The following is a 5,503-nucleotide window of genomic DNA, read 5'->3' as shown; positions in this document are numbered from 1 at the left end:
TTTTACACCTATTTGCTTTCCACAACAAGTTAGAATCCTCAAATTGGAAAAAAAAATAGTGGCTAATGATCCTGGTTTGAATTCCTTATTTGCTGGAAAGTTTCTACTGATTCTTTGAAATTTTGCTAGAGTGCCAAAGAAATGGCTTGATGTGAATCATTTTTTAATACTGGTAGATGAAGCTGCAATCATAGAAACAGTGGTTGTGAATCACAATTTTCCTGTTAATGATCTCACTAAAAATATACTTGATAGAGAAATGTTGTCTCTGTTTCAGCAATCCCTGAAAAGATTTTGCTACAGTTTCTGTGGTTACAATAGGTCTTACTATAATGCTGATTCATAATTTGAACTCCTTCCGTTCTTTATCCTTATTGATTAATACATATATGAAGTATTGTACCTAGAAGGCAAACCAAACAATACTGTAGCTGTCATTATAGCTTCTTATTAGAAATTCAGCAGTAGCATTACTGTGTGTGAATACTACTTAACTTTGTTTATGCAGAACCAATTTGTGAAAGAGAACCAAAGAAAAAAAATCCTGCAGAAAAGTAGGTGAAAGACATGCTCTTGAACAGTCAGATTGCATCCTTGCAACATTGATACTGATTTACAAATAACTGAAATTTAAGCAGTGAATATGATAGAATGATAGCTTGTCTTTTCCCATGCTAAGGAAGCAGTAAGTTACAGCTTTGCTTGTTTTCCTATCTTGAATATTTCTTTATCATACATTGGTTTGAGTGGTCATGCGGAGTATTAAATTTCAGTGGGAAAACAGATTTTGTCCCTTCTATAAATAAATTTGCATAATTTTATGATTTTTACATTTGTTTTGTTAGGAGTAAAGTATGTGCCATTTTTCTACCCCCTGGAAAATTACTTAATTAACTGCACATTTTTCAGATACATTAAAAATGTGGCTTTAAAAAATAAGGAAAAAAATAGAAAAAAGTCTTCAATATAAGCAGACATATTAAAGTATGACATTTTGGTGCTCTTAATAATCATGCATATGATGATTTTCTGATATTTGGGGTTTTATTCAGCTACCTTATAAACATTTGTCGATCCATTTTATATAGAAATACTATAAATCATGGGTGTCAAACTCGATCACATCATGTGCTGTTTTTTGCCTTTGTGGAGCTGAGGTAGGTGTGACACATCCAGCCCATGGGCCACCAGTTTGACAGGACTGCTGTAAATGGAGCTTTCAAACAGCTAGTGCATCAGTACATACGTTTCATAATCTCATTTTCTAGAGTTCTCAGTGATCCACATTTTTCATAAAGCATCATTACCTTAAACATGCAAGGAACCACTCAAAAGTAGAGAAAGATACTGGCTTATGTACATTGTCCTATGCTGGCTGTGAATAATGATGGATGTGATTAATGGATGTGAATAATGATTTTATTTGGCATTAGATAAAAAAAAATGTTTGGCTTTAGAATGCAACTCTGTGTTCCCCAACAAGCTAATTAATGTGGTTTTCCTCTAGTTTAACATGTGTCTAGTAAGCCATTATGCTTTATGATGATACAAATTTTGGTCAGTATGGATTGTTCAAACAATTTTTTTTTTAATATTCTGGGATAGAATGAACTGCAAACACAGTATTTGTTCCCAGGTCTCTTGAAGAGGATAGATTCTTACAATCATATTCATGGGGGATTAGAGTGGCAAATGACACATGCATTAAGATGTCAATATGCATATTACATGATTTTGGTACTTAAATATAATTGCATACAGTAATTGCACCATTGTGGCTTGATACAGATGCCCTTGGTCATAGTGGTTAAGTGGCTCATGTAATCAATTCAAAGTTTATAGTAAAGGAAAATACAGAGTATCTTGAACTACTTATTTCATTATACACATTTATATGGCTATCCAACTGACAAACAGGTGGCTTTGGGTAGCTTACAAATTCATTTGTTATTTATTACTGAACTAAATCTGCAGGTCCATAAAGAGGAGTCTGCTATTACCTCTATTTACTTGTAAAACACATTACACAAAGTCGAGAACATTGTGTAGGAAATCTTAACGCTGTTAAAATGATTCTTACCAGTGTGATGTAAAATTATCCTTAACTAATACTGTAGAAGTTGAGGGTGGTGTTAGCAAAGATCTCATTAAAACCTGATTTTACATTTATAAGAGTAATCCAAATCAGCAAACGTCTATAATTATTAGCAATGGAATCAGAGTATCTAAAGATACTCTAAAAATGTTGAGATAACAATACATATGGCATATAATATGTAACCCTAGAAATTGGGTTGTTTTTAGATAACATATCTGTATTTGCCTTTCAAAAATCTGATGCTTTGGGTATTTTGCCGCATGGAATTAATTCATTTATAGTACAAAAAATGTAAACATTTCAGGATGATAAATTCACTTGCAATAAATCCAGTCACGTAAAAGGAGAAAGATTCTGCTTGAAAAAAACACCTGGCAAAGTGGACAAGTATGTGCAACTCAGAGATTTTGCATTGTTGGGAACAGCTCTTCATTTGTGGATTCCATTTGTTTCCTGTTGATAAATTGGTAGGACAGCAACTATTCAGGATTATTGTTTTGTGGACCTTAGCAAAGCATTATAACATCACCTATATCCTTACCTGTTGATAAATCTGGATCGCTTATGTATATTCCACCACTGAATAGGTAGAAAAATGATTTGGATCTCCTTTGCATCAATGCCCTTCCAGATAAGATTGTTCTGCAATCTTTAGGAAATTAACAGAAATATTATAGCAAAACATTTTATTTTATTTTTATTGTTTCAACTTGAATGACCATCCATCTTGCTGTAGCAACCCCAGGCAGATAACAGTTAAAATAATATAAAAACAACATAAAAACTGAAAACCACAATTACACAGGCTGACTCCAACCATCCAACCCTGAAGCCTATAAAAATACAGTTGAAATAATTATTTTTAAATCCTTCATAATTCTTACATTCTAAATACCATTTACAAAAATTCTGCTTGTTCCAAAATGTCTAATTTTATTCAAATGGCTTGACTTAATCTACTGTTGAAATTACGTATTTCTACTGAGAGTATGAGGATTGACTAATTTCTAACATAAGGGATGGGTTTAGAGAGTTTTATTCTGGGTTTTTTAAATCTACTTTGGGGGTTTTCAAAACATTGAGAGTCATCGACTGAAGCCATTTGCAAAAAGGGTTTTAAGTTTAGATAAACATGAATGTAGGAACTTGTTTACACTTTGCGTATTTTATTCATATCCCACCTTTATTTTTATAAATAACTCAAGGTGGCAAATGCACACTATTACTCTCTTATTTTCCCCAGAACTCTGGGTTGGGCTGAGAGAATGACTGGCCCAAAGTTCCTCAGTTGGCTTTACATCTAAGGCAGGGCTGGAATTGTGTGTGTGTGTGTGTGTGTGTGTGTGTGTGTGTATATATATATATATATATATATATATATATATATATATATATATATATATATATATATATATATATATATATATATATATATATACACAAATTTTAAATTTGTACTTGATTTAATTAATGAGTTACATTAAAATATAATGTAACTAAAATACAGGGGTTTTTTTTAAAGTACAGTCCTGTAGTGTCAGAATTCATGTTTTTACTTTCCCAATGTACTGTATTTGTAAAATGTTTGCTAATATCTCTTATTATATGAACCAAATGAACAGTCATTTTATGATAAAGTAACCTGATCCAGGCAAGGTGTTTATTTGGAGAAGTGTTTTTTGTATGCTTACATGTCTGTATAATATAGAACTTTAGAAAGATTAAGTAACATAATTTTTTTCCCAAAGACCATCTATAAGGCAATTTTCAAAATTAGTAAATGTTTAAATAAATAGCTAAATAAAATTTATTTTTTTTAAAAAAATTAAAAGTTACTATTGTACATATGGGTAACATTTTTGCCTTCATTTTTTTTAGTTTTCTTAATACATCCCCATATGTATGGTCCTTGGAGGTCATCTTCAAATGAGTTAGCAACAAAAGAGAATACACACTTGTGTTAATGAAGGCATATTTAGATGCACTCTGTATTTAACAAGGAAAAATATTCTAAATCCTATTGCTTAAATGTACCAAAAATAATGGCAGATGCCTAGAAGAAGCAAAATTAAGTTGCCAGTTTCATAGCCTGAAAAGTATCAAGGATATTAATTTATACTACCTATCATAATTCAGGTCTTTAAGATGGGAGTGGGGGACCTCTACCATGAATCCCTGGTTCCTATCAGTCGCAATCCAGAATGAAAAAGATGAGAGTAGAACATCTGGGTAGTCTCCGGCTTCTCATTATAGTTTTAAATTCTATGAGGGTATAAACATGCTAGCTTGTCTGTAAACTCAGTTTCTAATTTGGACTCTAAATAAGATGAAGAAATGAATTAGATATACATTTTAAGTGGTTTCATCTGCTGCATAAAGTATCAGTTGCATGTTATACTACTATCTAGCAAAGGTGGAGGGTAAGACTAAACAGGTTGAGGAAATAACAGTGCAGCTAATAATTAGGTTAAAAGCTTAAATTAATGTCATTGATTTCTAATGGATGTCAAAGAAATACGGTACAGTATTGATGATAACTACGAATGTCCTGGCAATGGAAAGCTGGTGATGAAGTCAGTTGAAAGAACAGACCAAAAGGAAGCCATCATTCCCAATCCACTGGATACTGCCATGATCAACTGATTTTTTTTTTTTTTAAATTTGATTTATATGCCGCCCTTCTCCGAAGACTCAGGGCGGCTTACAATGTGCTCAGCAATAGCCTTCATCCTTTTGTATATTTATACAAAGTCAGCTTATTGCCCCCACAAACTGGGTCCTCATTTCACCTACCTTAGAAAGGATGGAAGGCTGAGTCAACCTTGAGCCTTGGCGAGATTCGAACCCTGCAGTAATTGCAGGCAGCTGGTCTTAAGCAGCTTAATAACAGGGTGCCTTAAACCCTTGTACTACCAAGGCTCTTCTCTCTAGCACTCCTCCCACTTTCTTGAATTAAAAGGTAATTTTCCTGTACTTTGCAAATTCATTTGCAGTTGTCTGCATCAATAATCCAGGTTTCTTGTGAGACTGGTAAGTGACCTGATAATAATGTCATACAGACCTTGAAATCCTGGCCTGATATTCTGCCCAGCCATTATGTCAGGCTCCATGAGAGAAAATGCACCTGTTTCAATGTTTTCTGTTCCCATTGCAAGTCAGCATTCATGGTTACCTAGTTACCAGGAGGAGAGGCTGGGTTTATTTAACCCCATTCTGACAACAACTCTCACTTTAGAAACCTTTCCCAGCTACCAAAAGAAACAATGAGTTATAGGGACAATTTTAAAATTAATCTCTAATACGTATGACTTAAAATAAATGGGATGACCAATCTGTGGCCATAGGGGCTGTATATGCATGCCCTCCAATTTCCCTCTTTTTGACCCTTGTCAACTTGAAATTTTC

This window comes from Pituophis catenifer, unplaced genomic scaffold (assembly GCF_029215685.1).
Source record: "Pituophis catenifer annectens isolate HBS135680 unplaced genomic scaffold, rPitCat1.0.hap2 SCAF_2, whole genome shotgun sequence".
Lineage (NCBI taxonomy): Eukaryota > Metazoa > Chordata > Lepidosauria > Squamata > Colubridae > Pituophis > Pituophis catenifer.
The sequence above is the reverse complement of the archived record's forward strand: the minus strand, read 5'-3'. Positions refer to the sequence as shown.